Raw genomic sequence first — 13,316 nt, forward strand, 5'->3', positions numbered from 1 at the left:
AATCATACAAAACAATGTCTCTGTCAACAGTGGAGTCAAGCTGGAAATTTGCAAGGGACAGAAGCCCAGGTTTCACACCACGATTTGGAAATTAAACAGCACACTCTTAGAAAAACAGTGGGTCAAAGAGGAAATCTCAAAAGAAATCAATGACTACCTTGAATCAAATGATAATGATAACACAACATACCAATTATGGGATGCAGCAAAAGCAGTACTGAAAGGGAAATTTATAGCCATAAATTCATATATCAAAAAAGAAGAAAGAGGGAAAATTGAAGAACTAAATGCACATTTGAAGGAATTAGAAAAACAACAGCAAAGTAACCCAACAGGAAGAAGAAGGAAGGAAATAACAAAGATAAGAGCCGAACTAAATGAAATAGAAAATAAGAAAGCACTTGAAAAGAGAAACAAGACCAAGAGCAGGTTTTTTGAGAAGATCAACAAAATTGACAAACCTTTAGTGAGACTAACAAAGAAAAAAAGAGAGAAGATGCAAATACACAAAATAAGAAATGAGAAAGGCAATATCACCACTGACCCCACAGAAATAAAGACTATTATAAGAGGATACTTTGAAAAACTATATTCCAACAAAAATGACAATTTAGAGGAAATGGACAAATTCCTAGAAACACATAAGCAGCCCATATTGACAAAAGAAGAAATTGGTGATCTTAACAAACCAATCACAAGCAGAGACATAGAATGAGTTATTAAAAATCTCCCAACTAAGAAGAGCCCAGGGCCAGACGGCTTCACAGGTGAATTCTACAAAGCATTCCGGAAAGAACTAACACCAATCCTGCTGAAACTATTCCAAAAAATTGAAACAGAAAGAACACTGCCGAACTCCTTCTGTGATGCCAACATTACCCTAGTACCAAAGCCAAACAAAGACACCACAAGAAAGGAAAATTACAGACCAACTTCTCTAATGAACCTAGACACAAAAATACATAACAAAATACTTGCTAATCATATTCAACAACACATTAAACGTATTATACACCATGACCAAGTGGGATTCATCCAAAGTATGCAAGGATGGTTCAACATAAGAAAATCAATCAATGTAATACACCATATAAACAGATAGAAGGAAAAAAATCACATGATTTTATCTATAGATGCAGAAAAAGCATTTGACAAAATACAGCACCCTTTCTTGATATAAACACTCCAAAAGATTGGAATACAAGGAAATTTTTTGAACATGATAAAGAGTATATACAAAAAACCTAAAGCCAACATTGTTTACAATGGAGAAATCCTAGAATCCTTCCCTCTAAACTCAGGAACAAGACAAGGATGCCCACTGTCTCCCCTTCTATTTAACATTGTCTTAGAAGTACTTGCTCGAGCACTGAGGCAAGAACCAGATATAAAAGGCATTCACATTGGAAAGGAAGAAGTCAAAATTTCATTATTTGCAGATGACATGATCCTATACATAGAAAACCCTGAGAGATCTACAACAAAGCTTCTAGAACTCATAAATGAGTTTAGTAAAGTCGCAGGGTACAAGATCAATACGCAAAAATCAGTAGCATTTCTGTACACCAATAATGAGCAAGATCAGGAGGAAATCAAGAAACAAATACCATTCACAATAGTAAATAAAAAAATCAAATACTTAGGAATAAACTTAACTAAAGAGGTAAAACACTTATACACAGAGAACTATACAAGACTGTTCAAGGAAATCAAAGAAGACCTAAATAAATGGAAGAATATTCCTTGTTCATGGATAGGAAGACTGAATATTATTAAGATGTCTATCCTACCAAAACTGATCTACACATTCAATGCAATCCCAATAAAAATCAACACAGCCTTCTTTAAGGAACTAGAACAACTAACTATGAAATTTATTTGGAAAGCAAAGAGAATCCAAATAGCCAAAGACATACTGAAAAAGAAAAACAAAATTGGAGGAATCACACTACCTGACTTCAAAACATACTACAAAGCTACGGTGGTGAAAACAGCATGGTATTGGCATAAGGAGAGACACACAGACCAATGGAATTGAATTGAAAGCTCTGATATAGAACCTCACATATATAGCCACATAATATTCGATAAAGCCACCAAACCCTCTCAACTGGGAGAGAGTGGCCTATTCAACAAATGGTGTCTGGAGAACTGGATAGCCATATGTAGAAGAATGAAAGAGGAGTACCATCTCACACCTTATACAAAGATCAACTCAAGATGGATCAAAGACCTAAATATAAGAGCCAAGATCATAAAAACTTTAGAAAGCAGTGTAGGGAAACATCTACAGGACCTTGTAATAAGAAATGGATTCATGAATATCACACCAAAAGCATGAGCAGCAAAAGAACTAATAGATAAATGGGACTTCCTCAAAATTAAAGCCTTCTGCACCTCAAAGGAGTTTGTCAAGAAAGTAAAAAGGGAGCCCACACAGTGGGAGAAAATATTTGGCAACCATATATCTGATAAGAAACTTATAACTTGCATATATAAAGAACTCCTATATCTTGAAAATAAAAAGATAAACAACCCATTTAAAAAATGGAAAAAGATTTAAACAGACACTTCTCCAAAGAAGAAATACAAATGGCTAAAAAGCACATGAAAAAATGCTCCAAATCTCTAGCTACCAGGGAAATGCAAATCAAAACTACAATGAGATACCATCTTACTCCCATAAGATTGGTAGCTATGAAAAGAATAGAAGAATACATATGCTGGAGAGGATGTGAAGAAAGGGGAACACTCATCCACTGCTGGTGGGAATGCAGGAGGATCCAACCATTCTGGAGGACAGTATGGCAGTTTCTCAAAAAACTAACCATAGATTTGCCATATGACCCAGCAATACCACTGCTGGGTATATACCCAGCAGAACTGAAAACAAGGACACAAACCGATATATGTACACCAATGTTCATAGCAGCATTGTTCACTATTGCCAAAAGATGGAGTCAACCCAAATGCCCATCAACAGATAAGTGGATTAATAAAACGTGGTATATACACACCACGGAATACTACTCGGCTGTAAGAACAAATACACTACAAACACATGTGATAACATGGATGAATCTTGAGAACCTTATGTTGAGTGAACCACCCAGGCATTGAAGGACAAATACTACATGACCTCAATGATATGAAATAAGCAAGCTGCCTCAGAGAGCAAGAGACTGAACGATAGGCTTACAGGAAATTGGGGGGTGGAGGAAGGATGTGAGCCGACGTCTGCAGGGGTGGAATTTATGACGAGCTGGTGGTAAGTATGAACACAAAAAAGAGATAAAATGGGTGCAAGGGGTTGCCTTTGGCTGGGGCTTTGTGGGTTTGAGGGTGGCTGGGGATGGGTGAATGGGTAATATTGCCCAAAAGTGGGGGGCGGGAGGGATAGCATATAACATAGGAGAGTGTCAGGTGTTGGTGGGGAGTAAAATGCCAAGAAAATTGTATCAAAATATAATTAAGAGGGTTACCTGTTTAGAATGCTTGGAGGGGATGGTCCGATGTGGGACGGGCTCCTGGGGAATGTCTGAATGCTCATTTTGCTAGAGTGGGTGGCACCATTGGGTAGAGACCCAAGTAGTGAGAGTGGGGGTGGACCCACATCCTGGGGAGGACTAATGCCATCAAATAGAGGGAACTGTATCTCTCGAGAGAAAGGGTGGCTCCCAGGGCATTGGGGCAGTTGAGCAAGTTAGGCCCTGAACACTATTCCAACTATCTCTGGACGTGGCTCCTCGGGAAACGGAGGTTGGCTGTCACTGTGGGCACCAAGGTGGATGGGAAAATGGATGTTAAATGTTTGGAACCAAGGTAAATGGGAGGTAAGCGCGGGGTTTCGCAAGAGTACACAAGGATGGATATAAAACATGTAATACTACACCATAACATATAGGAGACAACAGACTGGTAATGTAAACCATAATGTAAAACATAGGATAACTAAAAAATTAGAAAACTGTGTATCCTAAAGTATGCACCACAATGTAAGCACAGATGTCACCTTGTTTGAAAGCTATTGTCTCAGACTCTGTACATCACGTTAAGTAAATATGATGTGAATAGGCTGTAAGAGTATCGCTGTGGAAGGGAAAAGGTTTTGTGGTGGATGTGTGGGAGTGCTGTATATTGCATACATGAATTGCTGTGGTCTAGGGCTCTTGTTAAGAGAAGTTCAATAATTAGGGGGAAAAAAAAAAGAAAAAGATAGGATGTAGAATTTTTTCCAAGTCAACACATATTCTATATCTAACTTTTAAACCCAACGCTATATGCCATTTTGCTAGTAAGGGATCCTGACATTAAATTGGGCTTCAATTTTCAGGAAGTTCTGGATCACAGAGTGGTTCAACAATGGCAACGGAGGAATACTGGTATAGGATACTATTGACAGGTGATATATGGCTGACAGGGAGCTATACAGGACATATGACCAGGGTGCATGGTAATGTTTGGATATACTCATAGTGGCAACAATTAAAAACTACAGCTGGGGGGGTACTGAGTTCCTGGCCGGTGGTGCTCTGTCGTGGTCCCTAGGGAGCAGTGACAGTCTCCCAGGTGCAGCGGCAAGGACCAGGAAGGAATGAAGGTTCAACAGTGAGCCCCTGACGCTAATGACTATGCTTGTGAGCTGATATGCCTGAAATAAGAACAAGGCCTAGAGCAGCATGGTGCCTGGGAATTTCCTCCTGACAGCCTTCATGTTACTCAAATGTGGCCATTCTTGAGGGCAAACTCAGCATGTAAATGCAATGCCTTCCCCCCAGCATGGGACATGACACCCAGGGATGAGCCTCCCTGGCACCGAGGGATCACTATCAACTACCAACTGATGCAACTGATGATACAACTGGAAAATGACCTTGAATGGAAGGTTCAATGCTGATCAGCAGAATATCCCTGTCTACATAAACTAACATGACTTTAAAATGCTGTTTGACCTAATGTAAGAGGGAAAAGGAAAGGAGAAATGAGTTTATACGGCTATGAGTCTCTAAAAAAGAGTCTGGAGGCTGTCAGAAGGATTGTCCTTATGCACAACTGAGCAGAGTCTAAGAGACAGATAAAGTAGATACAACCCCCAGGTATTGGTTCCTTTGAGGGCTAAAGAGACCCATGGGTGCTATGGTCATGGCAGATGGGGTTAACTGCCATGTCAGATGGCCCTTCTTTGGAGCTGGTGTTTATGCATGATGAATCTGGACTCAGATGGGATCTCTCTTCATAAGACTTTCATGCTACTGTGCTGGAGTTGTAGTTGGTGTTGGGGTTTAAGATATATTTAGGGGATCTGAATCTCTGGACTGACAATGTGATAGCCAGGCCCTGAGCCTCAACAGACTCCAGCACCTACAATCTGATTTATTGGACTCACCTCACTCAGCTAAGATGGAGTTGAAGAAGGACAACCACCACACCATGGAGCCTAGAGTGCCTACAACTGAAAGCGGGAGGATTGCATCCAATATCCATGTGGATCTGAGCCTCTTCTTGACATAGAGGTGCAATGGACACAACCAATCCAATGTCCACAGAGAAAAGGTGGCATTGGAGTGGGAAAAGTGGACATGGTGGCTAATGGGTATGGGGAATGGCAGGAAGAGATGAGATGTGGAGGCGTCTTTGGGACTTGGAGCTGCCCTGGATGGTGCTTCAGGGGCAATCACCGGACATTGTATATCCTCACAGGGCCCACTGGATGGAATGGGGGAGAGTATGGGCCATGATGTGGACCATTGACCATGAGGTTCAGAGGTGCCCAGAGACATACTTACCAAATGCAATGGATGTGTCATGATGATGGGAATGAGTGTTGCTGGGGTGGGGGTGGGGGGGTTGAATGGGTCCTCATATATATATTTTTTAATGTAATATTTTTACAAAATCAATTAAAAAAAAACCTACTTGAAAAAAAAAAGAAACTTTGGTAATATTCTTCATTCAAAATATTGGTATTTCTGTAAGAGATTTTTTATCCCCAAAAATAAAATAAATCAAATCATGTAACAAAAAAAAAAAAAAGAAAAGAAAAGAATGCATATCCTGCTGTTTTGCAGTACAGTGCTCTATAGATGTCTGTTAGGTCTAGTTCATTTGCAATATTATTCAAGTTCTCTGTTTATTTGTTTTCTTTCCAGACATTCTTTTCAATACTGTGGTATACCACTAGAGTGGTGTATTGAAGTCTCCAACTGTTTTTGTAGAGATATCTATTTCTCTCTTCAACTTTGCCAGTGTTTGTCTCATATATCTTGGGGCACTTTAGGTTAGGTGCATAAGTATTTAGTATAGTTATTTCTTTTTTGTGAGTTTGCACTTTTATTAATATATAATGACCTTCTTTATCCCTTATAGCCGTTTTTTTCGTTACTATTTGCATAGAATACCTTTTTCCAAATTTTCACGTTTAACCTGATTGTGTCCTTATGTCTGAGGTAAGTCTCTTGTAGAGAACATATAGATAGCTCATGTTTTTTTATCCATTCTATCAGTCTATGTCTTTTGATTGTTTAGTTCAAGTCATTCAAATTCAGTGTTATTTCTGTAAAGGTATTACTTACTTCATCCATTTTGTTCTTCAACTTTCTATTGTTATATTGTACTATTTTCTGTATTTTTACCCTTAATTTACCCTTCTTAATTATCTTCATTTCTTCACTCCTCTCCAAGTCTCTCACCCTTGTTTTTCCTTTTAGGCTGCAGCACTCCCTTTACTCTCTCTTAGAATTCTTGTCTTTTGGTGACATATTCAATCAGTTTTTTTGTTTATTTTTTTTCTTTTTTGTCTGTGAGGACTTTAAACTCATTCTCATTTTTGAAGGAAAGTTTGGCCAGATACAGAAATCTTGGCTGGCAAGAATTCTGCCCTTTTTCCATTCTCTTCTCCTTGTTGGACACCAATAACATGTATGTTTGTATGTTTGTGTGTTTCGCATTGTCACACAATTCCCTGAGACCCTGTTTCATTTTTTACCATTCTTTTCTCTTTCTGTTTTCCTGTCTTGTCTATATCAGTTGTTCTTCCTTCAAAATCACTACTTCTGTCTTCAAGTAATTGGAATCTGCTGTTATGTATTTTTAATATCATCCATCGTGTCTTTCTTTCCCATAAGCTCTGTTACTTTTCTTTGCAGGCTTTCAAATTGTTTTCTATGCTTACCCCAGTGTCTTCTTAATGTCCTTTATCTCTTTAGTCATATTTTCCTTCAATTCTTTGAACTGATTTAGGAACTTTGTGTTATTATTATTAATTAGTTGCCTTGAGTCCTGTATCTCTTCAGGATATTTGGTTTGTTCCTTTGCCTGGGTTATTTTTTCCTAGTATAGCTTGTAATTTTTTTCTGATGTCTAAACATCTGAATATGTTGATGGGTTTACTCTGATGGTCAATTTCTCTCTCTTGTCTAGTGTTTTGTTTTTTCATGGTTTTTCTTTTATTTGTTCAACTTGACCTGAGTCTTTAATATTGTCCAGCTTAAGTTATCAAAATCAGGCCAGGAACTCACTAATAGGGCACAGATTTTCTCCCATTAGACCATTTTAAGAGAGACCTAAAAGCAGTTTTTCTTCTTGCAGTTTCCTGACTGGACCACAAATGGTGATCATCAGTGAGCCTTTCCATGGTGTGTTTCTTTCAACCTCCACTTCTCATTTTTCTAGTTTGGCCAGAGCCAAGATTCAAAGTGGGTCTCTGTTGGCTGAATTCACTGAGAAGAAACCACTCTCTGCCCTCTGATGTACCCTCACTCTTCACTTGTAACAGCTGACAAGGAGGAAGATGTCTGTTCACCTCTTGGTGAGCTGCAGGGAGCCAGAGGCTTCATCCAGGGTTATGGGTGCCATTCCTGGCTGCCATGGGGATTTAGTAACTCACATTTGTTGTTTTGGGTTTTTCTTTTCTCTGTCCCTTGACCTCCTGGGAGTTATGCAGCACTCTGCTGGACTGCTAACCCCCAAAGCAGGACTTTTGGACAGCTTTTGGCCCTTTCTCCATTGTTTTTGTGAAAGAGTTGAGCCTTGTCTGCCTACTCCAATGCCATCTTCCCTGCATTCAATCTTTATATAATACAAGCTTCTGGGTCCTTTTGGTGTCCTTAAACATATAATAAATATTTATTATACTCAAGAAATTTGTAACCTATTTAGAAAGATAATATAATTATATTTAAATGACTTCTCTGATCTTTAGCTTTACCAATAGTAAAACAGTTATGGTATCTATTGTATGGTAGTGCAGATTGGCATTGAGATAAACTTTCATGAAAATTAATTAAAATTTAAATGTTGTGTAAATAGTGATTAGTGAAGTATGCAGCTAGGCATATAAGCAGTGAACTGAAAGTGATAAATAATAACAGACTTGGCAATTATAGTAGCTACAACAGTAACAGCTACAATAATTATAACAGAGGTATATGTAGATCCTTACATATATTTGTGTGTTTGTGCATGTGCACGAATATATATACATACACACACTCACATATGTACCTAAGTGACTGTCACTTATCCTAGCACTTTCCATATAGTAACTAGAGGAAATCATCTCATTCTAATAACATTCTATGAGGTAGTTTTTTATGATATCCCCACCTTACAGATAGGAAATGAATTCATGTAGACTAGAATTAAATAAATTTCCCAATATTAGAAAAATAGTGGATGATGGGATTGGGATTCAAACTTGGAGTAGTATGAAAATGAGAAAGTGCTTTCTAGATAGTATTAAGCCTGATGATTGATATTTGGTCTGGACATTTGGTTCCACTGCAGTCATCATTTCCTGATCCCCAGTAAATTAGGCAGAAGAGACAAATGTCCAGAAATAAAGTCCAGGTAAATGCCTGCGTTTATTGCTTTGAAACATTTTTTTGAATCACAGTCCCTGATGAGCTATGCTAAAACTCATGAAGGACTTACATTGCTTAGGATATAGCCTAAGCAGACTCCTTCTGTTCCTGCTGTAAACCAATGACAGAGAGAGAAACAGGAAGGATTGTGTCCTAAGCACATACTTTGAAATAGTTCCTCTTCAATATCTCTAAGATAACATTTTGATGTGACAGTTTTAAGACACTGATGAGAATATGTGTGCAACAAGGCAGTGGGGGAACCCAATTGAATGCTTGTACAAAACTGAATTGTGTAGAGAAGATTGGCACAGGTGGCATCCTCTTTATGAATGTTCCTCCATCAAGTGATAGCTCACTGTCTCGCTCTCCTCATTCTAAGCAGGGGGAAAATTATTGAATCTTCGTAATTATTGAACTTTCTCATTTACTGTAAAATTAGGCAGTTTAGGGTTTATTCATCCATTGTATTAAATAATTTCTTAACATACCCAAATATATTATACATTATTATTAAGAAAAATCTAAAATATATCATTTTGTACTAAAATTGAGAAACTGACTAGAAAATCTGAGATGGATATTTCCTTAAAGAACATCCCTTTTAATTTTGTTTCTCCTAGAGTTCTACAATTATTCTTTGTTGACTAGAGCAATAGTGTAATATTATATATATATATATATATATATATATATGCATATATATATTATCATTTTGTACTGTTAGGTCAATAGGTTGGCCTCTTTGATTTTTTTAATTTAATGCGAATTAGTTTATTATGCTTGTTTTCTGCCTAATACTACATCTCTAGAATTAACTACTTTATAGGTAAAGGAAAAGGAGGATAGAATGAAGCAGTGGAAGAAAGAGTGAGGGCAGCCCTGGTGGGGAGGTTCAATGAGCCCAGCAAAAAGAGGGGCCGTAATATGAAAAAGAGAAGTATGAAATGTCAAAGCTGGACTGGTCCTGATTCAAAATTTTGTTCAGAGACAATTTTATACTTGGCACTTCCTATTTTCTCATGAACTTTCAGTAACATTATGGGCAGTGCAACTTTTATAAGAACAGTTCAGAAAAAAACTACTCCTCAAGAAAGTATCCCCATGAAACTGCTTTCCCAGGGTCAAACACTTAAGATCAACACCCTGAGGGTCTCCAAAAAAACATGCTCTCTCCTCCTACCTGATCAGGCAACTGCAGTTGCCGTTTGCTCTGATGCCTGCACTCAGTAAACTTCCACTCATCCTTCATGTCTTGTTCTCTTCCCTGATCCCCTAGTAGCAGATTCATCTTCATTTTTGTCACACACTTGGCCCACTGTCACTCCATCAGACACTAAGTTCCTCAGCACAGAAAAGTTTGCAGCTTTAGTGCCTGCAGCAGAGTTGGCGCTCAGCATAAGTGTAATGAATGTTCTGGCAACAGTCACAAAATGGGGACTGCACAGTAAATGCCAAATGTTAGGAGCAGAGAAATGTCAGTTGCACAGTGGATGGCAGAAGCCTTCAATTAATTGCTTGATGGAAAAGTTGCAGAGGACAGCCACAGCACGCAGATGTTCAAGTCAGTGATGTAGAAGATAAGGAGTACATAGCAGCTCCAGAAATCCCACAGCTGACAAAAAACACCAGGGTGTCATTATAAGGGCTAGGAGCAAACAGGTAAAATCACCTGGACTAAAAATGGGAGCAGGAGGTGGCTACAACAGGCTTTTGGGGGCAGGCAATGGATGACATCAAACTGGTCCATATAATCAGTACAGGAAATATCCAAAAAACAAAACAAAACCAACCACTTGTACTTAGAGGATTCATTTTAGTACCAAAATGTCCTTACCCAAAGACTATGGAAAAGTTGGTTGTAAAGAATTAAAAATAACATTCCAAATAATAAATCACCCCCAAATGATCAGTAAAATATAGTCTCTGAACCACTTCCTCAAATTCATATTTGCAGTGAACTTCTCCTTGGGGTTGGTAACAACTAAAAATAGATAGAGAAACTTAAGGATGACTAAGAGACTATTTAGAAATTAGTACACAACTTGTAAGGTGATATTTATTCTCTCAATGAAAGGCTCAACACATGCAAGAGATTATGGAGATTCCATCATATGTACCCAATCAAAATGTGAGCAATTCATAAACAAGAAGCCTATTTCGTTGTAAGAAAAACTTAACTAGAAAGCTGACCTAATATTTCTAAATAAGACCCACAGTGTTTTGAAAATCGTGATGTGACAATGACCTTTTCATGAACTTTCCTGATAATGTCAATGTTCCTTAGAATGAAGGTTTGTCAACCAGTCTAATATACAGAAATAAGTTACTTTCCTGGGGTGCTTCATGGTCTTCAGCTGTTCTAGGCACAGAGCTGGAACTCAAAGTGACTGTGAAATGAGAGAATCAATGATTAAGTACAAAATAGGAGAAGGCATAGCATTTGGGAAATATCCACTCAGGAAAAAAATGTGTAGTTCTAAACCAAAATAGAATTATTTTCCTCTCAGCACCTAGTCTTTTGTACATGATCATAACCAGAATAAAAAGAGAGAGGGAGGGAGGGAGGGAGGGAGGGAGGAAGGACCCCTTGCTGTCTTACAAAAAACAGTTTGTCTAAAGATAATGAAAAACAAGTCAAGTTTAGGGCTTACACAACCATGTTAACTTATAAACAAAGGCCCTGGATAAAGATGTAAGATTTTTAAACACTTTGACATGTAAACTTTGTTACACAAGATGGTCATCATATGATATGTATGTTCTATTTTTACGTTCAGGTAAGATGGAACCACACAGTACTTCTGAGAGATGACTTGTGATATGATTGGCATTTTGGCATATGTAGGTTAAAAAAAGTGTCTCAAGTCTTTCAGTCCATTTACCTATCTTTCCTCATATACAGAGGAAAATCTTTGTTCCATTCTTCCTGCCACACGCTATTTTTCTTCTCTTAGTAAGAGGTGAGTTTTGTCTCCAGGTCAGACGGTTTTTTTCTTTATAAAAAAACATGTGGTTCCCTTTGAAGGTTTCAAGTTCCTTCCTCTTATTTTTCTTGTAATTTTCCAGTTGTTGGGATTGCATATGTTTGTATCTTTCTGAATCACACTGCCCACATAAATCCTCCAGATGCAATAGGTGGTTTGCTACCTCCTCAAAACTAGCCCCTAAATGAGTCAGATTTGCTGTCAAGGAATCTAAATCCGCTATCAGTCCTGAAAGCTGCTGGAGCTGCTCCTTTAACTCTGAGGCTTGTCTTCTTTTTCTCCCAATGTGCAGAAAGCATAACAACCTCACTATCCACCAATTTTCCAGCACTTGCACATTCCTTGGCTCTTCTGTGACGTTAAGTCCATGTAACCTCATACCTGCTAAGTAAGTCTAGTCTATCAGTGTACTTTGGCAAAGTGAACAGTCTTGGGTTTGCTTTTTCTTTTAGCTTCTCTTGGTTTATCACTTAGTCCTCATCCTCGAGGTGAAATCCTGCTGCACTCAGGAGCCGCTCTCGCAGCGTTTCCAGTATCACCGCTGCCTCCAGTATCACCACCATCTCCTCCCTCAGACCTCGAACTGCCTACACTACCCTTAGCCCTGTGTGGCCTTCACAGTCCCCTGCCTCTGGTTTTGGTCAGTAAAAATGTTTTTATAAACATGGACGCAATTTAAAATATATTTATAAGCAAATATCCCAATGGGGTGGAAACTCATTATTAATACTTTAAGAACTTGAAATTCACCGTAGATTATGATCTACCTTAATTGATATTATTGATATTGACTTGAGAGTTCAGTCTTCTCTCTGCAAAACTGCTATAGACATGTCTGAAGTATTTTACTTTCAATCATTGTGGAGTCAAAAATTCAAAAAAATGAATTAATACTAAAAAATGAATTAACCACAGATTTGTTTTTTTCCTTATCCATAATAAACAACAGATTCTTTAACTTTCAGAAAGGCAATAAATCATATTGCAAAGCTACAATAATTTTCATTTAACCAAAAATTAACCCTACTAATAAGAGAATAGGCCCAGTGCAGTTGGATCTTTGGTTAGCCTTAGAAATAATAACATCACACAGAGGCTTGAAGCCAGTAGAAATTAAACTATGCTTAGGAGTCAAAGAATATAATTTGGGGGAATAAAAAAAAAATCTTACTTACAAATTATTTAAAATATTTGTTGTTTAAAAGAATAAAGTTAGATTGTTACTTAGAGTGAAATCATTCATATCCCTTTAAACAGATGACTCACACAAATAAAAACTAGAAATCTTAATTTCAAATTACTGCTGTATTCCTTAAATAGCATGGGAATATTCTTGATATTTCTGAGCATCAGTTTGTAAACTTGGCATTTTATTGCCTGTCTTATGTATCTTATGAATTGTTTTGAGACTCAAATAATATTTTTAGGGGGTGTTGTATGGCTTTTTTCCCCCCCAATCAATTTTCTT

At 37.8% G+C, this 13,316-nt stretch overlaps 1 pseudogene; it reads right to left on the reverse strand.

The window, feature by feature from the left end:
• Nucleotides 1-11,756: 11,756 nt before the first annotated feature.
• On the reverse strand, nt 11,757-12,411 carry LOC101431933 (dysbindin pseudogene; annotated as a pseudogene).
• Nucleotides 12,412-13,316: the final 905 nt, after the last annotated feature.

This window comes from Dasypus novemcinctus, chromosome 16, assembly GCF_030445035.2.
Source record: "Dasypus novemcinctus isolate mDasNov1 chromosome 16, mDasNov1.1.hap2, whole genome shotgun sequence".
Lineage (NCBI taxonomy): Eukaryota > Metazoa > Chordata > Mammalia > Cingulata > Dasypodidae > Dasypus > Dasypus novemcinctus.